Source organism: Heliangelus exortis, chromosome 1 (assembly GCF_036169615.1).
Source record: "Heliangelus exortis chromosome 1, bHelExo1.hap1, whole genome shotgun sequence".
NCBI lineage: Eukaryota > Metazoa > Chordata > Aves > Apodiformes > Trochilidae > Heliangelus > Heliangelus exortis.
Window position 1 is genome coordinate 5,713,347 of NC_092422.1, and position 22,152 is coordinate 5,735,498.

The following is a 22,152-nucleotide window of genomic DNA, read 5'->3' on the forward strand; positions in this document are numbered from 1 at the left end:
GTCTTAAAGCTGCTCTTCTAACAGTGGTCTGAGTGGTGTGGCTAAAGCCCTTGCCAGAGAAGACTGAGGCAAAAAAAGTAATTGATCACTTTGGCTTTCTTTGTACCCTGCACAATCAGAAGGCACACATTTCCCAAGTCTTTTTTTTTATCACTGCTGTACCTGTGGAATATTTTCTTCTTTCCCTTGATGTCCCTGGCCAGATTTAACTCTGTCTGGGCTTTAAATTTCCTAACCTGACCCCTGGCTGCTAAGACAACTTCCCTACGCTTCTTCCAGGCTACCTGTCCTTGCTTCCACCCTCTGTAGACTTTTTTTTTAGAAATATGTCCAGGAATTCCTTGTTCATCCATCCTGGTGTTTTTGTCTGTCTTCTTCTTTGTTAGGATGAATATTTTCCCAGCTTGGAGGAGGTGATCCTTGAATACTGACCAGATTTCTTGGCCTCTTCTCCCCTCCCAGGCTTTATCCCATGGGACCCTACCAAGCAGATCCCTGAAGGAATCAGAGTCTGCTCTCCTTCAGCACAGCGTAGTGAGCTTCCTTCATACCCTTCTTGTTGCCACTTGAACTTTGCCATTTCATGGTTACTGCAGCCAAGGTTGCCCTTGCAGCTTCTCATTATCCACCAGCCCATCCTTCTTTGTGAGAACAAAGTCTAGAATAGACTTTTCTCATTGTTTTTTCTGCCATTTGGAGAAAAAAATTTTCATCATTGTATTACAGCAACCTCCTGAATTGCAGGTGCCTTGCTGTGCTGTCCCTACAGCAGATTTTGGGGTGGTTGGAAGACCCCTATGAAGACCAGGGTTTGTGAATGTGAAGCTGTTCCTATCTGTCTGTAGATGGTCTCATCCACTTGGTCTTCCTGGTCAGATTGCCTGTAGCAGAACCCCACTATGATATCACCTGCCCCCATTTTCCCCTAAACCATGACCCATAAGATCTTGGTCAGCTCCTCATCCATCACCACGAGGACCTCCACAGACTCCAGCTGGTCACTGATGTAGAGGGCAACACCTCCTCCTCTTATCTCCTGCCTGTCCTTCCTAAAGTTTGTATCCATGACAAAATTATGAAAACCAACATCTAAATAGCAAATTCTTCTAGAACGTTACTCAGGAGTAAGGTTCTGCTCAAACTCAGATAATGCTTTTGTTTAACAGACATTAATCAGAAACCCTCAAACCCATAGTGAAATACTTTGGAGAGTTTCCATTTCATTGTATATGAAGTACCACTGTTGGTGATGTCCCTGTTGGACATGGAGTATTACAAATTGCCCATTTTGGTTCTATCTACAGAGTAGCCAAGCTGCCAGGAAGAAAAAAATATCCCTCCTACTATTTATTATCTTGGCCATTACTGATTACACTTCATTCAAACTATGCCTAAATTAAGGATGTGATGCAAATCATCACATGCTGCACAATTCTGATTTGTGAAAGGAGAGATTAGGTTGATGGGAAATGCTGTGAATACAGGTAGGAAACTTTGTCTTCTGGATTTCTTTCCAGTTAATATTCTATTATTTGGGCTGCAAAACTTTGCTGTAAAGACAAAATCACATAACTGAGTCCAAACGTCTCCCTTCTCTGCTCTTACTCCTTTCTGTCCCTCACAATCTATTAATTTGTTCTAGATTATTTGCATTGCAAATAATTCAGAGAGTGAAAACAACAAGGAGAATGAGTAATCCTTGCCAGGAGGGCTTGGCAGTGTTCCTGTGAGTGATGCATGAGCAGGCAGGAGGTGTCTGCAGAGTGGATGGCACACCAAAGATTTCTTTTCTCTGCTATGAGATAGCATTCATTATCAAAACAGACATGAAATGAAGACCACTTCCCATTTGTGCTGTTAGGGAGATGAATCCAATCAGCCACTCTACTCAGTCTTCAAGATTAAAGGGAAATATAATAATACAAGAAGATGATGACATATGTTCTTTCATCAAGACCTGATGAAGGGCATATAGCACATTTTACAAAGACTTTTATGGAAGGCTGTGTGTTTGGGTCACTGTGCAATTTCCCAAGATTAAGAAAAGGTAAAATAACATATGTGAGAAGTCAGCAATAACTTTGTGTTAGAACTATGCTTGAACATCTTCAAAATACACATCTAATAAACCAGTGGTTTAAGATTATCATTGAGGAGGCTACGTGTCATTCTAGTGTTACTTTGTGATCTTTACCTAGAGTAAATAGTAGGACATTGTATTTTGAAAAGCACTAATAACAAGCAGGTTTGGGTTTTGTATAACCAGAGCTCATAATTACATAACTTTCCATGGAAAATTCATAATGGATTTTGTACCATTTCATGCCATGTACTTTAAAAAAAGATGAGTTTTCTAACTTCCAGTACTCTTAAACCTGTGACTTCTGAAAGATGCATCACTATGCAATGTCTGAAGTCCAGCAGACATCTCTCCCTTCTTCTAATACTTCATTTTCTTGACTTATGTTTGATAGTTTACCATACAGTTCTCACGACATGTTTAAAAGTTGTGGGTTTTTAAAAAAAATATGCAAAATCAGATCATTTCCATATTTAAGCATAAACCCGTGCTTTATTTCTAATGAGTCAGCCTAGCAATATACACAGGAATTAAACACATTTTCTAGTTCACTCAATAAGCTCACCAAGGTTTTTTCCATGCTATAACAACCATTTCTGCTATGCCTACCAAATCTGGTAGTCCTGCTGAATTATGGAACAGAACTGGGTTCTACTTAGCTTCTAATATCTGTCAAGGTAGCTTTGGCCAAAGAAAAGCAACAGCATACAGATTTCCACACCCAAAAAAAAAAAAAAATTGTTTTCTTCTTTAAAATAATTTACAAAATCTCCCCAAACAATTTTCCATCCAGAAACTGGGATATATTGTTACTAAATAGTTCTGTTTCACTCCCATCCTATTCAGTGTCACTTCACAAAAGATCACTTATTAAGGTAAAAATTGCTGCATTTTTCCGACTGAATTCTTCAGATGTCAAATATCTTTTTTTTTTTCTTTTTTTTCTTTTTTTTAATATTATTATTTTGTTAGTCAGCACAATGGTGCCTTACAGGGACTTATAGAATTTTTCTAGGTATTTCAGTTTAAAATATCTAATGTGTTATAACCACTGCTGTTTATCTGATTAAGTGAGAATTTGAGAAGAAAAGTGACAAATTTCATTCTTTTCATTGTTTTTGTTTTGGTATATTTACACACCAGGAGAAATGTATTTCAATTTCTTTTATTAACAACTGAAGCTGAATAATTTCTAGTAAGGCTAGGCTCACTCTTCAGTTATTTCTTTTTTATTCAAAGCTTTAATTCTGGGAAGACCCAAAAGCCTGGCATAAAATCATCTTTTATAGCTTTCATGGTCCATTTAACAAAAGAACAAAAACATTGTCCATGCTTTTTTGTATCCATGCTGTACACTTCAGTGGAAAACAGTTCTGTATTTTAGTTCAAATTCATAGAAATTTATCTTCATTAAAAGTCTCCTCTTTACATTCACTTTTTTTTTTTTTTTTTTTTTTTAATTGAAGATATGAGCAAGACAGAGTAAATGCCAGAAACTGTGATTTTCAAAAGAAGCAAGAACTGGCCTAGTGTGTTCAGTTCAGTGTCAGCACTATATTTCTAATTGATTTAAACATAAGGTGAATTAAATCAATGATGCCTGCTCCCCAAAAAGCAATGCAGTGTCTTCTTTGTTTTTTTATTGCTAAGGAGTAGAAAAACCTACAGTACATTTTGAATTCTACATATCAAATTTCCCATATGAAGCACTGCTCAACTTGCTACATTTCATATTCTGATCAAAATATGCACTACTAAATTTTGAAAAAAACTCCCAAACAACCCACCTATTTACAATTAGAGACCATAGATTGAAGATATTTTGTTAGAATTGTGAAAGGGTATAATGAAACATTAAAAAATGTACTGAATGCAGTATGTGCATTTGCCAGTAGGCATGAAGTCTTATATTAAACTCTTCAAATACATTTTATGTAGGTGGCACTACAATGGAGCAAGCTTGATGAAAAGGAAGTTTCTCTGAGAACTGGGAGGAGGAAACTCTGATCTAATAATTGAAAAAAAATAAAGACTCTAAAATTTGATGTGACAGGTAAAATCATCTTGAACTTATTTTAAAAATAGTACCCCTTTTCTTTGACAGTGAAAATTGTATGGACTTATCAGCCAGATATGTTAGCAAGACTGTAATGTTAATTATTTGTTATTATTTTGAGTTAATCTTATGTGGGCTTCATGAAATCCATATCCATATTCTCCAGCAGAAAGGATGATCATTAGGTCAGATTAATTGAGGCCTAGTGCAGAAAATTTCTTTAGCAACTAAAAGACACTTTTCTGTCACTGTTTTGATTTGTTGTTTAGTCAGTTTGTTTTTACTTTGCAGTGTTTTCTAGCAGGCAGAATTCAGAAGACTACAGTTGTATTTCCCAGTTATGAAGTAGCCTCTAATCTACAACATGTCTTTTCTCCAACTTTATGATAACTATAGTAAATTTGATTTCCTTTTCAGCTATTTTGATATCTGTGGATGGTGATGAATGGTACTGGACACGTAGTGAATATTTTTACCCAGTTAATTGCTGGGTAACATCAGAGTGTGGTAGATATTTGCAAATATTCTATGCACCTGGTTGATTTCTGAAAAGAAAAACTAATGATAAAATGTTTTGAATTAGATGATCTACCCTTAGACAGAGAAAGTTTGAGAGCACAGTAAGTGTCTGACAACTTTCAAAGGCAACAGATGTTTCTGCTTTGTGGCCAGGTATGATTTTATTGCTTTATAAGTGCTGATGTTCTAGATCTATGCCAGTGTGTTATGTCTTTGGCACTGTTTGGCATTCCATTTTACTTCAATCTGCTCTGCAAATAAAAGTTCTTGCCCAAATAATCCATCACAAACCACTCTCACATCAAAAGAATCTCTTGATCCCAAATTTTTTTGAGCTTATATGGAAAATTTCCATTCAAAAATGTCTCATTAATAAAATATTGCAAACATTGAATTAGACCATGTCCTCTGTGACTGAAAAGGGACATGCACAGATGGCCTGAACTTAACTCCTGTATTCAGTTTTTCTTATTGATGGGTGCTGGGCACCTTTCCACTCTTTGTCTAAAGTTGTCTTTCTGTTTTCCCATTCAATACCTTGGAGATTTTGGTGTAATTTTTCTGTCTGTACAGACAGGTACCTCACAGGACACAAATACTTGCAAAGCTTCTGAGAGAGCCAACCTGAGGCTCTCCTGGCATTTCCCACAAAGCAATAAGTAGAAGTTAATTTGTAGCATACTCAGGAAACCTCTGGAAAAAACAAACCAAAAAACCCAAAAGACAAAAATGAAATTCTAGAAGATGAGTATAGTAACAGAGTTTTCTGTACTACAGTAGTTCTCAATAGGATAATCTCTGGCTCTTGTGTCTTTGTGAACAGCTATTCAGAGATAGTTTTAAAGTAAATCAGAAGCTACCGTAAGAGACTGTTATGGTCTGAGGGTGTCCAGGCTAATTTTATGGTATCATTTTGAGGACCTAGAGAGTGGGTGCTAAGGGATCCAAAGGGATGTCTTCAGCCTGAAATTTCAAGATTAGCATTAAATTTCTGATTTTAAGAGAATTCTCTCTGAAATGTCAAAATCCATATTATAGAAGTATTTGTAGATGAGCACACAGCACCAGGCAACCTGCTCCAGCTGACACTGCTTTGAACATTCCCCTCCAACTCAAGTATTTTATGATTCTGCAATTTAACCTTTTTTAACCTGATAACAGACTTTAAGACATAAATTATCAAATGACAAACAGGAACTTTACAGCCATACTAGTTAACAAATCTTCCTAAATATATGAGAATACTAGATTTCATATCTCCAGGCTTTTCATCTCGCAGAGTGGTTTTTCATAATCCATACTTGGGCAGATTCACAGTTTGATTTTCTTCCTATTCTTTTTGTGTGCCTAAATGTGAATTTAAAAACTGATTAATTATCCTTTTTTTTTTTTTTTTTCAAAGGAAGAAACTTCTTAATTTAATGTTATCATAGAAAAGTTTTCAGCAATTGGCATTAGAAAAACAAAGAGAAAAGAAAAACATTCCACAACTGTAAACTATCCTTGAGTACTTCAATCAAGTGTTGCCCATGTTTTCATCTATTTAACTTCCACTCTAGTAGCTTGTAATTCTCCACCTTAAAAACCACGTCCTCTGAAACCTTTACAAAATCAGACATGAAGAACTGGGAGAAAACAGCAAAAGAGTTACTGAGAAAAGTGGAGCAATCCATAGGGAATTATTTGATGCTCTGGGAACTGGGGGTAGGGTATACCACTATCCTTTGGGTGTAGCTTATGCTTGTGATGCATCTCATTTTTGTTTTTTAATGTGTCATTTTTTTAAAAATGACCTATAGGTTAGATGCATGGAAATTTAGTATCTATAGTAACATTCCTCAGAGACTCACTAACCATACAGACAGATTCTGCATCATGATTATGGAATTAGCTACAACCATCTGTTTCAGGTTCCTTCAAAACTGAAAAGGAAAAAAAAAAAAAGAAAAAAGAACAGAAAAGAGTATGTTGAAAAAAGATGGGAGAGTCACACAAATCATCTGTGACAGTTTCTGCTTTGGAAAAATATGTGGGAGCTGATTAGTGCTTCTATATAATGTTGAATGATAATGAGCTATTAATATATTTAAAATTTCAGACCAAAATCCATGTGTTAAAATGGATTTATTTGAGGATTACACACTACACACTTCTTATTTTTAATTCCTCCACTGGGACTTACATTCTGTGAGATCCTGAGTTGATCCTTCATCACTCTCCTCTTCCCCAAAAATGACACTTGACAATTGCCCACTTAAGTGATTTCTGAGACAAGTTCAGTTTCTTTGGGTTTTGTAAAATTGCACCAAAAGTAAAATTTGTTCAGTCTGTAAAGGCACATAAAACTAAAATGGGAAGACATTATAAATAGTGGAACTGGAGCAATTAGCACAGAAAAAATTAGCACAGCCATCTTTTTATTCCAGGTGTATCTTGCAGTGTATCTTGCTTCAAACACTATCTGATCATTTTAGAGATAAGTATGGTATAGATGTTAAATGTACTGTTCAGCAAAATAGTTTGTTCCTACAAGATACTATGTATTGTACCAAAAAAAGTGCATCATGTGGGCTAGAGGCCATAAATGCATAAATGTCAAGACAAAAAACTCTACCAAAAATTCTCAGTTTGGTTCATCAAAGTAATACTGCATTCTTTGCTCTGGACAATCCAGTGGTCTGAGAAAAAAACCAAACCAAAACAGATACCACTCAGAAACATCTTGCAGTTGAGTAGCTCTGTCCCTGAATCACTAGTACATTGCACCAGATTAAAAGAGAGCAAGCAAACAAAAAATGTAATATTTCATCACTGTTCATATTGCACTATCATGGCCTTTTCTTCCCTCTAATTTCCTTTTCCTATCAAACCTGATTAGCAAGATAAATGTGTAAATTAAAGTTTGCTTTCTTAACATGCTTTTCCATTCAAATCTCATTCAGGTGAATCACAGCCTGGTACTGATATTGGTCTTATCACCATGGGATCAACTCTTATGTCACAGGAAACTTCCAGTGTATCCCAGTCATTGTGTTACCAGGCTCCTGGTACTGAATCCATTCATGTTCCCACTCAAGGCAACCAGAGAGAAGCCGTGGGCTTGGCCACTTGAAGGTCACTCCCTGCAGTTCAGCCTGGGCCTGGATCAGCTGTAGGTAGTGAAAAGCAAGAAGGGGGCAGACATGGATGGGGAGAAGAAGGAGGAATGTAAGAACACTGTTTTGTCCTTGTCTGGCCCTGCAGCTTCTGCATTGTCACTTTCTGATGAGTCAGTTTGAGAAACTCAAATGAATGCTTAAAGTCAGTTACCTAAGTCCACTTGAACTTGAGTGGTTTTAAAGCAGATCTTATGGTTGAGAATTCAAGGTCTCAATGGAATGAGAGGAACAATTTGGGGCTCTATGCCTGTATTTTTTGATGGACAGTAATAACAGTGTAACTGTAGACTTCACTATTTGTTTTGACATAATGTGACTATTTTATATCTTTTTCTAATTTTGTTGTAAGGCTATGTAACCTTCATTGTCTATGCTCTTGATTGTTAATTGAACTGTTTTAAATTATACGAAAACCTCAGCAGGTGTAGACAGAGATAAGCCAGTTCTAATGAAAGAATGCATAACACTTCCCAACATTTAAATAGCAACCTTTTTAAATAGCAACTTTTTTTTTTCTTTTTTTTTCCCTTTATCTATGATCCACAGTAAACTGAAACCCACTGGGACAGTGCCTTGAAGTGTGATATGTAACTGTCACATTAATTAGAAACTGAGCTTCAAAATATGCCTTGCTGAACACAAACAAGCCTAAACAGATCATTTGGGTTTGTGTGTGTCAGGATGCTTCTGGTTTAATTCAAAACAGAAAGGTAAGATGTTAATTATACGTCCTTTTGAATCTCTTGATATTAAAAAGACATGAAGCAATCCTGCGAATGTAATTAGACTTATGGCAGACAGCACTATGCTTTTTATTTTTTTGGCAGGACATAATTTAAGGGGAAAATAGTTTCTTTTAATGTTTTCTTCTATTAATTTGCTCTATATAGAATATTTTGTTATCAATATCAATTTTCTACTGCTCAAAACTTACTCTTATACAATTGTTATGGTGCCAATATTTAAGCCCTAAAAAAGTGAGCAAATATGAAAGAAGCTTTGTCTCATGGAAACATATAATGGGTCATGTTTCTGATTCTTTCCTGATTTTATGCATAATCCAAGAAATCCAAGAGGCAGCAAACTGTTGACAGTGGTACTTGCAGAACACAGAGAATTTAGAGAGTTTTCTTCCTATTTTATTGATACTGTTTGTACCATACTTCATCAATAGTTATACTAAAGTTACTGTCTGGGACTCATCATTTCTGCCTCTACCTTAGAAGTTCTACTTAAAACACTGTAGTTATTGCATATCCCCCTAGTCCAACTTGAATAATTTGCAGTACATCCTGCACCCTAAGACTTTGTTCTTTCATATTTCTTTGCTTTTTGGTATTTATGCTCCTAATTCAACCTGGGATTGACCCTGCTCTAGTTTAGTTCCATGAAGTTACTATGGCCATGGCTGCTGAAGAAAGAGGCCCATCTTTTCGTATCCCTGTCCCTGGTTATTCCTTCCCTTCCACATGATGCTTTCTGCTTTGTTTGTACAGAAGAGCTTGTGTTTGCCTCACAAAAGGATGAACTGATCTAGCAAAAACTAATACAAAAGAAAAAGGGAAAAAATATTGGTGCATTTTTTTTGTTTGTTTGTTTGGGTTTTTTTAAGTATTTTTGAATGGGGCTGAGTGTGCTTCATAACTCATTTTGGCCATTCTACACTTGGCTGTTGAGAAGCCATTCCAAAAAGACTGATAATCACATGTTATAGCAGCTTGGACTATGGAGAAAGAGGTCTTAATTCTGTCTTAATTCTACCAAGTCAAAAACTTTGGAATTTTGTCTGACATTCTCCCTATGTACTAGCCACTTAGTATTTTTTTTCTTTAGAAAGGTCTCCACAGAAGGGAAAATATCCACCAGCTAAATTTCAAGCTTCATTTTAATTTCAGATACACTAGTGTGATGAACGTGCATGCAGATGAAAATGAAGTCAGATTCAAGCTCTAAATCAATAGAATTTTCTATTGAATATATTTTTCCCGTCTGCTTCCTCTGCTGTGGCTATAAAACAGACTTCAAAAACTGAACAGAGCAGGTTTTGCTTTCCAATTACAGAGTTTTATAATCTACTATTGCTACTCTTGTGGAAAATCTAATGCATCATAACATGCATGTTTATGTATATATAAATTTATATGTATATTCATGCATGAACAAATTCAATTATTTTGTTGTTTCCGCTCCCAACATTTCTCTGTAAAAGTCTGCTTGTACTGAAAAATCTGCATATAAAATTTAAATTCACATGACCTCTTTAAAACATATATAATGATATGATTTTTGTGGTTGCCATCTGCCATGAAGCAACAAAAGTGATTTTTTCCCCCAAAAGAAAGAAACGTATAATATCAACAAAGACCTTTTTAAAAATGTTAAAAATTTCACAGTAAACAAATTCAGTATAAGTCTCAAAGGAGGTGATTCTTTCTAAATCTCCATATAAAAAGGCTTTTAAAGTTTACCAACATTTGAACTGAATTATTTAGTGTAAGCTAAACTGATACATTATTCATATTAAGTGAAGCACATAAATGATGACAATTTTATCTCCAAAAATACCTTAAAAGCTAACTTGGATGCATATTGCAATTTATAGCTGAAGTTTACCAACTCACTAAATTAGAACTGGGTAAGAAATTTCTTACCCAGTTTAATGGAAAATGAGTAGACAAGTTGTTGCATGTGAAGGTGATTGCTAAATATATCCCCTGAAACTTAAATATAGGCACCTCAAAAATGCAGTCTTTGAACACATGTTCAAACAAGTGCACATATTCTTCCATCAACAGATTCTGCAGCCTTAAGTAGTAGATGAATTTTACCCAAGGACTTCAATGTCATTGAACCATTCTCAAAAGTACTGGTAAGTTTGGGTCTCTGTCATCACCTTTTAAACTATTTAGAAGTATAACCCCAATTCATGAAAGTATGTGGGACATACTGTCATTGGAGTACTAAACATGAATAGAATTGGACAGACTACTGATGGTGAAATAGTTCTGAAGAGAGGAGATGATAGTTCTGCTTATTAACATGCATATGGATTAAGGAATAAATTGCTATTTTGAGCTTTAAAGCCAAAATCTCAGAATGGGAAACTTTTGTCATTTAAGATTAATCCAGATTTTATGTAGGACAGTGGGAATGTGCTAGCAGTTGAATCAGTAAACACTGTCTACTTCAATTTCTTTATGTATAAAATCAGGGAATATTACCTCTGCAATGCTGTTGTGAAGCAATAAAGTTACCACTTACTGATGCTGTTGCTATTTCTGTTTTAGCTAGTTTCCTATTGGGCAAATCAATCGATTTCATCTCTGCATTTCAGATAGTTTCCTCAGAATTAGCTAGACAAAAGTCATGATTGTTTCCTTAATTTACAGTCCCTAGAGACTCATCAATTGCCCTTTTAGCCTCCTCTTTCTTTTTGCTGATATTTGATTACCAGTGCTGACAGAGACGATAAGGAACTATCTAACTTTTTTTTTTCAATGCTCTTTTCTCACTATGACAGCACTCAGTCATGTCTGCTGTCTCCAACTTTTCTTTCCTCTTACCTTCTCTTAGGATTTGTGTGATAAAGATTTATCTGTACCCTTTTCCCCTTATCAGCTATGCTAAGCCTTATTTGTTCCCTAAAAACCTTTGCAGCCCCTTGTATAAGGCCCTGTTCAACAACACATCAAATTAAGCACATGTTTAATTACATATTTGATGTGGTGTATATCTTCCATATCTGTATGGTACTTCCATAACTAGTTATAATTTCCAATGCACTGATTTATTGAACCTTGGCAGGATGGTAACTGTAAAGTCTGTTCCCATATTTAGTATTTTTATTTATATCAATAAGCAACCTAATCCGCACAAAACAAGATTAATTCCAAACATTTGAAAGCAATATAAAATACTAAAAACCTTTTCAAATTTTTACATGAGCTACACTAGAAGTTCAATATAAACATAAATATGCCAATCTTGTATATATTTTCTTATCTGGTCTCTTAAGTATTGGATAAGCAATTCAGTGCCCAACTGTAACGATGCAGCACCAGAAGTCTGGTATGAAAGCCAGTACTTTAATAATATTCAGTATAATTTTATGTTTTCAGAAGCTTTAGTAGCTCTGACCCACATAATTCAAGGGTCAAAATAATCCTGCCATTCCAAGAATGTTTTCCAGACTCAAGCATTAAGTTTAGACATAGATCATAGAACACTTTGGGTTGGAAGGGACACTAAATGCTATCTAGTACCAACATCCTGCCATGGGCAGGGACATCTCCCACTAGACCAGGTTGCTCATAGCCCCATCCAACTTGATTTTGAACACTTCTAGTGATGGTGCATCCGCAACTTCCCTGGACAACCTGGACCAGCATTTCACCTCCCTCACAGAGAATTTCTTCCTAATATGCAACCTAAATATTCCTTCTTTCAGTTTGAAACCACTTCCCTTCATCATGTCACACTATGCCCTTGTAAAAAGTCCCTCCCCAGCTTTCTTGTAACCCCTACAGTTTCTAGAAGGCCCCTATAAGGTCTCTACAGGGCCTTCTCCAGGCTGAACAACTCCAATTCTCTCAGACTGCATAGGAGCCCTTGCATCATCTTCACGGTACTCCTCTGGACTCACTCCAACAGGAACATAGTGCAGCTATATTTCTAGTATTAAAACCTGGTTAATCAATCTCAGATTTTATTCCCTAGTTACTATATTAAAACATATTGGCCATATATTTTTGCCAGCACTACCACATGAGGATGGGATCCAGCAGACTGCAGCTGGGAAAAACAAAGCTTTTTGGCAAGTCGTTATGAACCTTATAATCCTGTGAGAACCATGAGAACAATCTAGAGGCCTTTCTGCTACAAAAGGAATCTTGGACACTAAATCTAGGTTGTATAAACAAAGGCATAAGAGCTGTTTTTCTGTCTTGCACCTTCTCCTCCTTCTCCTCCTCCCTCTTTCTCCTTCTCCTTCCTCTTTCCCTTTCCCTCCCCGTTTCTATTTCAATTTCTCTTTCTTCTTCACTTTTGCATCTTTCTCTTTTGCTTTCTTAGGATTATTAAGTATTTTAAATCCACAATGGAGAAAATATTTCAGTTCCCATTTAAAGAAAGAAAAAGTTATATTATTTTAAAAGTATCTGAAAGTTGATTCATGAAAGAGAGTGACTCATTTTTTCCAGAGGACTCTAGGAAAGCTGTATAATAACAATATTAGAATAAAATGCTGACAGATAAATACTTCAATATATCTTTTATAAAACGTATTACCTTTGTAAGGTTTCTTCTAGTCTTGGTAGATTTTTTTTATGTTGTCTATTTTTTTGGATTTCAGGTGTCTCAAAAAGCATAAAGCAAACTCTGCACCACATAGGAGGCCATCCTCTGCATGAGCAAAGGTGTACCATGAAATTTCATTCTGTGCTTCTTCCAGAGTTACCTCTAAGAGCTTCACAAAGCCTTTACAAGCAATGTCAAGAAGAAAGGGGCAAAACAGGTGAAATGAAGAGAAAATAAATTTTGAAAGCTCTGCTGAAGCATATTAAACACACATTTACCTCCAGGTCCAACAACCCAAAACAGCCATTAGAGGCTCTCATATACACTGCAAAGTGAAGAAAGTAAAGAAAGTATTTAAACATTTCCAATGCAAACTGGAATGCAAACTGGCAGGCAGATTTACCTTAGAAACCACAAAGACAGGACTACCTGTATCCTTCCAGCTGGAATACTCTCAGCAAGTACTTACAGAAACAACAGAAATTGCCACTCTGCCCTTAGTGGTTGTGTGAAACATCTGAATTGGAAGAATAACCAGAGCTTGTAGACAGCAATCTGTCCTAGCTGATAACAGCTGTCAGGCTTTTCTGCATTCTCCCAGTCAGAGAGGGAATATCAGCTGAGCCACAGCTCATCCAATTTGACTGGCCTGGGGCCAGTCTCTGCTGCAAAGTTCCTCTTGGATGAAGTAGCCATGGCATTTAACCCTCTCACCCTCCCACTCAAACAGAGGGGCTGTGGGAAAGATGCCCATTTGCAGATTTCCTGGCCTTTGCTAACTCCCAAATCCTTGTTTTGAGGATTGTTTGGAAAAAAAACATTTGGCATAGCCCAGTGCCATCGAGAAGATCATTGGAGAAACTGAACAGAATCAACACTGGGATTCCAGAGCCAGGACCAGCCCAGTTTAGCTCACTTCTTACCACCTCTTTATCCCTTCTGCTTCCTTTAACAGCTTCTTAGGTGTCTATATTCCCTAGAGCTGACTTCTTTCTCTCTAAATTAGTACATGTTGCACTTGCACACCTTGAATTCATTAGTGTGAAGCAATTGAGACTCCATGTTGTTTAGTTTCTAGCACATCATTCATCAGGATCTCCTTTTTAACTAAAATGTTTCCTGCTTTGAGGTTTCTCATCTGTGCAGCTGACTGTGCCTTTCTGAGCTTGGATTTCCCTGTACATCAATCTTTTGCAGAGACATAGCCCAGCCCAGGGAAGGACTGATACTGTCAAGGAACCAGGCAGAACCCATCAATTAAAGTTTCTATGTTAATTTTAATAAAGACTTGCATCTTAGTTGGATTTGCTCCATAAAATCTCTGCTCTTCAAAGGTAGCTTTCCAGGGCTTTCCTTAAACTTACAATTCTTTTTTTGTAACTGGAACACCTCCTTGTTTATATTGTCTTTGTTTGGTTTAAGGCTTCAGAGGAAATACAGTAGGGACTCAGAGCTTAGGCATGTGTAGGTGCCTGTGGTAACACTGTCTCCATAGCATATGGGGTACCCCAGGGGGTGTTTGTGAAAGAGGATATTTGTGATGAACATAATATAGCAGCCCACATACATCCGGTTTTAGGAGCCAAAACTATGCCCAAGGGGTGGTGAGCATTGTTCTCATTTTGTGTCTATAGAATTAGACAGCATACATAGTCCACACAAGTGTGGAGGGAATGCTATAAAGACAGACAGCACCTCTTCTTAATTTCTCCTTATCTCTTTATGACTTGCTGTGACATGAGGACTTCTGCAGTATTGCAAAATGGATTGGTGTTGCAGCGAGCCTTCTTTCTCTCGGGGACTCGGTTCTTCTCCGGGAGCTCTTTCCTGCTGTTCCTCTCCTCAGGCATCTTCATCTGCTTCTGGGAGCATGCCTTTTACCTTGCCCTTCAGCCCCGCCCATTTCCGGCTGGGGCAGGCCCTAATTAGTGGGCACACCTGGGCTTAAGCTCCCAGTTCATTATCAGTGACACCTGAGGACTTGTGGTCTTCTCTACAGATTGGGCATCCATCCTGTCTCAAATTACTTCCCAAAGTTCCTTGTTGAAGAAATCAGCCAACAAAAGAATGGAGATAATAAAAAGAATCATAAAATTGTTCAGTTTGGAAAAGACCCATAAGCTCATCTAGTCCAGCCTTTAACTTAATGCAACTAACCTAGCTCTACCAGCCCACTGCTAAACCATGTCCCTCATCACCATATCTATATTATTTTTAAACACATTCAGGGATGGTGACTCCACCACTTCCCTGGGCAGCATGTTATGGTGCTTAATAAACCTTTTTTGTAAAGAAGTTTTCCTTTGCATCTAACCTAAACTTCCCACTAGTGCAACTTAAAGCCATTTTCCCTTGTCCTATTGCTAGTTACTAGTGAGAAGAGACCAACCCCCCCCTCACTTCAGCCTCCTTTCATGTAGCTGTAGAGAGCAATAAGGTCTCCCTGCGGCCTCCTCTTTTTCAAACCAAATCATACCAGTTCCCTCAGCCACTCTTTGTAAGACTTTTGCTCCAGACCCTTCACCAGCTTTGCTGCTCTTCTCTGAACACATGAGGTGATCGCTGCTGGTCACACTGTTTCTGATACCAGCCAGGATGCTTTGGGGCTTCTTGGCCACCTGGGAACACGACTGGCTCATATTCAGCCTGCTGCTGATCATGACCCCAAGTCCCTTTCTGCTGGCCAGCTTTCCAGACACTTCTCCAAGCCCATAGCACTGTATGTGGTTGTTATGGTCCAAGGGCAGAACCTGATACTTGTTCTTGTTGAAGCTAATTGCAAGTCATCTTGCTGAGCTGTAAAAAATAGATATGATTCTCCCTACTAGATAGGATGAGTTCATCAGGATTTTTTATTCTTTTGAGGACCAGAGAATCCTAGAACTGTTTTGGTTGAAAAGACCTTTAAGGCCATGAAGTCCAACCCTTAAGCTTGCATGCTGCCAAGTCCAACACTAAACCATATTATTCTTGTTAGTAATTAAACCAGAGAGACAGAGTCCAACATCTACTGGAGTGCCAGGAAGAAAGACACAGTTCTGCCAGTTTCCAGTGTAAGGCCATTCAGTAAGAACAATAAAATACTTCCCTTGGCTTTCAGCTGTCTTTAATGCTGGGAGAGAACTTGACAGGGATGCAAATGAAGCAGATGGAGAAATATGCTATCTATTTTTGTGCTGATTTAATTTTTTACTTTGTGATGATGTGTAAGATATGCTGGCAATGTGATCTTTCCTCATCTATGAAAGGAGAAATGAAACTGGCATCACTCACCTCAAAAAGAAGCACTATGATTGAGTAAGTTAAACCTGTTGCTCTGGGCTATCCTGTGACACAGCTCCATTCATCATCCAAAACCTTAGATAATACTGAAGAGTAAGTCTTCAATGGAACATTTTGTTTTCAAATCTTCAGGAGCCTTGGAATAAATATAATTCTTTCATTTTATACATGAAGTCAGCAAGGGATGAGGCCACAAGTGAAGGGCTGTAAAATGTAGGAATGTGACTGGATTTTAAGAAATTGCTGTTAGAAATTTTTAATCAACATTTCTCTGTGTCATCAGAAAGCTCACAATAGAAATGCACTTTTAAACTTAATAACTATATGTATTTCTTCATAAATTTGTTTACAGAAATGGCTGTGCAATTTTTGGGAAAACACTACAAGGCAATCTAGATCGATCTCCCAATTACAATTTCATCCATAACCAAAAGGCTTAATTTAACCACTAAAAACATGTATTTAAACTTGAGACTTAATAGAGCAACTTAACTATAGGCAGTGCAATCAAAATTTCCTCCAGCAACTGCTAATCTTGTCCTTGAGAAATCAAGAGAACAAGGTTTCTGCTAGAATTACTGGAATGACTATTTCACAGGAGTGATGCTGTGATGATTCAGCTGGTAGCATTTTTCAGTCATTCAGGAACATTTGTTATCAATTTCTTATCTAAACACTAACATCATATGCAGGTAATGCTGCCATCACTAGAAGTAGCACTGCCACATATAGTATATTTAGAAGTATATATAGAAGTACATATAGAAGTAAATCTAGAAGTACGTAGACTCATAATTTCTCTTTGGGGGCACATCAGTACATGTTCTCCCTCTCAATAAAATCTCTGTCCTTCAACCTGATGACAAAAGCTCTTTCCTACAAAAGAGCCAGAATGCTTATTTTTCAACAATAATTAGTGGTTATAAATATATGAATACAAAATTGCCTGGGTACAATATGACACTCCTAAAATTACAGTTTGCTGTGGTTTATGTCCCATTTTATGTAAGTTTTTCTGCATAAGCTAGTTTTTCTTCATTGTGTTAAAGACTTGCCCTTCCAAGACAATGATGGAGATATCTGCAGGACACTTCAGTTCCTGTTTTCCCCTTAAAGTTCCTCTATATTTTTATGAAGGAGTTAAATGTGACCTGGCATGAATTCAATACTATCCAAAATGACCACACTTGATTTAAGGTCCTAAAGCAGATGAACTAAAATCTAAGTGCACTTAAGTATTACATTAAATGCAATGGGAATGAGGAACAAATAATGTCTCATTTAAGTTTGCCCTGTGGGTAACATCAGGAATATCAAAGGAAGAAGTGTGTTGTTGTTTATATTTTCTTAGGGGTGATGTATAAGACTGGTAAAAGGTAGGACCATGTGATCATGTAACTTGTATTTATGTCAGGCTGTTCTTATTTTCACCAGAGTAGTACATTGCAAAAATCATTCTTAAAAAGTAACTTTTTGTGTTGAGCAAACAGTAACATTTTACTGGCCTATGTGACATAAGCTTATTTTGTCATGGCTGATATTTACCAGCCATACTATCCAGCTAATTTATATAACAGGGAAATACTTGTCATTGCACCTTGCAAAATTCCCCTGCAACTTGTACCTTTTCTGCTTGCTTTAATCTTCATCACCAGTGTTTAATTTATGAACGGATCTTTTAGCTCACAGTGTTCCTTAAATTTCCTCCTGAGTAAAAGGACACCTTAAATTCTTCTTAAGCGTCTCCACAAGGAGGAGGAAAAGTAAGGAAAATGGAGATGTGTGTTGTGTTCAGTGACCAGGCTCCTCATTTAAGATCCTTAGATGTCAAAGTAGGTGAGATGAATCTAAGTACAATGAATTACTGCTAGACTAGAATTAAAAATTAAATTGCATCTAATCTGGGTGCACACTATCCAGTATACAAGGAAGAATTGTCCTTACAGGTCTCAGAACAGAGGTAGAACTAGCACATAATTCTCTTAAAATAGTTTTATTACTGATTTCTCGATAGAACTATATCTCTTAACTGCTTTCCAAATGCCTTCTCCAAACTCTAAATTGGGCAGGACCTGTCCTCTATCTGCAAAGTTTATCCATAGGTATTCCTAACATTGCAGGATATTTTGTTTGAAACATATGCACCAAGACTATTTGAATGAGTTGTTAATTACTCAATGCTTAAACAACAACATACTTCTCTAGTGCACTGTTCCAATTCTAATAACTCATGCTCTTCAAACCTGTTTGAATCCACCTGTTATCATTATTTTAAACCTACAATAAAAAGTCTTTCGTGAAGGAACCAATTTCATAGTGTGTGTTCATACCCAGAAACAATGATAGTACCTTTTGCTGCTATCACAAAGCACATATTAATTATTTTCCTGTAGTGTTGATACTGTAAATTTATATTCATACCAGAAATGGGACAAGGATGCTTTGGGGCAAAGCAGATTTTACATTTTTGGGGGTGGAAGAGATATATTTCCACGTGACTAGATGCTATTATTAAATTAATGCTTTTCACATATATTTCACTAAATAAGACTCAGAATTATTTCACTAATAAGACTCATCAGCATGAGATTCATCCATATTATATTATTAAGTGTCCTAGATGCAGAAACCTGTAGGTGTTCCATTCTTAGTAAGCATTTTCACTAAGGAAAGAGATTTAAGACAGGAGAAACCAGATGACCTGGGGCAATGGGAACCACTGTTCTGAGCCTGTTTATTATCTACAGATTGTTGATATGTCATAATTCATTCCTGTTATATTTCTCCTTCAATTTCCCAATACAAAAAAAACCTTTGTTTCAAAATTTCCAATTAGAAACAGCTTTTGGTTTGCAATTGCTGACCTTTATGGGATTTTTTATTTTTTTGGCAAACCACAAAGAGTCTTTAGTGGGAGACAGAGTGGAATCAATTATTTATTTGCACACACTTGTGCAATCAAGAAATAGAGAAAGATCAAACAAATCACAGTTTGGGCTATTTTAAAGAAAGTAATTCTCTACAACCTCAAACTAAACTGAAAAAAAATATGTGGAGAGAAGGCAGAACATTTTAGGAGAAATATCAGATGTGAAAAAATACACTTTAATGCATATCAGTGTGTGTCAGAGAAGACATGCATCATTGGAGGTCTGTGAATTTATTGAGCTTGCTAAACATGGGCATCTATTGACATTTGAGATGCACCCACTCCCCTTGGGGTCTCCAGGTTCTGACCTCTTGGTGCTGTGCCCTACCAGCCACTGAGTTGCTGTGTCAGTCTGAGGGGTCTCTGACACCAGATTCTTGTGTGAGGGCAACTGAATCCCTGCCCAACACAACAGAAATCTAAGGAAAGGTTCAGTGCAGTTGACCAAATGCAGGTGTCTGCTTGTTGCACAAGCTTAGTCCTTCAGCAGTGGTTATGACCCTACCAGAAGTGTGCAGCTACCCCATCCATTGCTCTGACATGACATGTATGTGCATCTACAAGAGACTTGTCAGTGTGCACATCAGTGAGTGAATGGCAAAGGTCAGGCTTGCAGCCCAGAAAGCCAATTGTGTCCTGGGCTGCACCAAAAGAAGCACAGACAGTGCTTGAGGGTGGGGATTCTCTCCCTCTGCTCTGCTCTGGTGAGACAACATCTGGAATTCTATGTCCAGTTCTGGAGTCCCCAACATAAGAAGGACATGGAACTCTTGGAATGTGTCCAGAAGAGAGCCACAAAAATGCTCAGAGGGCTGGAGCACCTCTCCTGTGAAGATAAGCTAAAGAAGTTGGGTTGTTCAGCCTGGGGAAACAGAGGCTCTAAGGTGACCTTACAGCAAACTTCCAATATCTGAAGGGAGCCTACAAGATAGATGTTGTATGACTTTTTACATGGATGTGTAGTGAGAGGACAAGGAGAAATGGTTTAAAACTTGAGGAGCAGAGATTTAGGTTAGACATCAGAAAAAAAATTCTTTCTTGTGGGTGGTGAGACACTGGAACAAGGGGCTCAGAGAAGCTGTGGCTGCCCCCTCCCTGGAAGTGTTGAAGGCCAGGTTGGATGGGGTCTTGAGCAGCCTGGTCTGGTGAAAGTTCTCCCTGCCCATGGAGGGGGATTGGAACTAGATGACCTTCAAGGTCCCTTCCAATCCTAGCCCTTTTATGATTCTGTGATTCTATGATATTTACACTTCAAGGAGATCTAGGTCTATCTCTGGCACACAAAGAGGTCAAATGCTGGCTCAGCTTCAATTTCTGAGTGTTTTTGCCCCATCAAATTACAGTTCAATTGCTTTGGAAAGGTTACTTGAGATTTTCATATGAGGGAAACTGAATATTCCTTTTTCTTTATGGCAGATGCTACCCACACACATCTACAGTATTTCTGTTCTGAAGAAATAAGCATTTTTCTATAGAGAAAAATCTAATGATTTTGTATTTTTCCAACTCCTTACTATCAATTGCAAATGATGCCACAGTCACAGACTGTACATTTGACAAAGGCTGATCAATGCACATTGAATCAAAAATGCCTCCATCATTTGGCAGAAAGGCTGTCACTCAGTGTCACTAGAGGCCCATCATATGCTGCTGCTGTTTCAGGATCACTCTGGACCAGCAACTGTGGTTTACTTCTCCCTTTGCAGAGGCAGCTTTTTCATTTCCCTGGCAAGCCACATGGGATAAAGATGCAGCTGTACCCAGGCAAATTTTTATAAGCAATTTGCAGTTAATAGTGCTGTTTTCTCCAGAGACTTAAAAAAACCCCAAACAGCTAATCAGAATGAAGAACATTTCCAGCCTCCATCAGTAACTTTCCTTTGATTTTACAGAATTACCGTAATTAACCAAAGACCAGAGATTCTTCTATTCCTGCTTAACTGCAGTAGGACCAAGGGGATCCAAACACTGTCAGAGTAAGTCCTGCCCCATGGACTTTGGAGCTGAGATGCAGACAACATGTAGCTAGGGACAGATAGCAGAGAGGAGTAAAAATGTAGGTAACAGCAGCCAGATTAAACAGATCTTGCACATTTTGACAAGCTAAACTGTTAAATACACTACTCAGAAAACTGCAGCTGCATGAACAGTAGGAGTGTTTGTTGGCTTTACTGTTACTATATTTACAGGAATGATCTGGCACTTATGGAAAGGTTGAGCTGAAGGATATGAAGATGAATATGGCACAGTGTAGTCTTGCCTGAGGAAGAGCTAGACTGGCTCTAGAAATAAGGGTTGTAGGAGTTGCTGCAACTTGGAGTTCTGAAGGGTATTGTAGCTCCAAGAAATATCTTCTAAAGTTAAAATCTGTGCCTGGTCTTCCTGGCACTGGGAATAAATACTTTCCTTGCTGGGAATGTAGTATCACTCTGAATATGTGGGAAGCAACTTTATGCAAGCCTTGTCCCACTTTGACCATTGGTTTGTCACTTTCTGGTTGTAGGAGCAAACTGAGAACAGGCTCTGCTGTAGAAACTGCACTTGGCCACAAAACAGGCAAAAAAGTAAGGTGTCCTGTTAGTAAAACAAAATAGCACACTATTGATTTTCTCCTCCACTTCCACTTTCAAAAGCACCGGGAATTGAAATCCAGTGGTACCCTGGTGGTACTCATAATGATACCAAAGGCTCAGACCTGGCAGTGTCTCCTACTGCATGCAGTTCAGCTAAATTTTAGACTGCCTTGTTCTGCCACATAAACATGTGCCTGGCATTAAATAAAAAATAAATTTTAAAAAAAGTGAGTAACTCCACATAAATATTTCAGACTCAG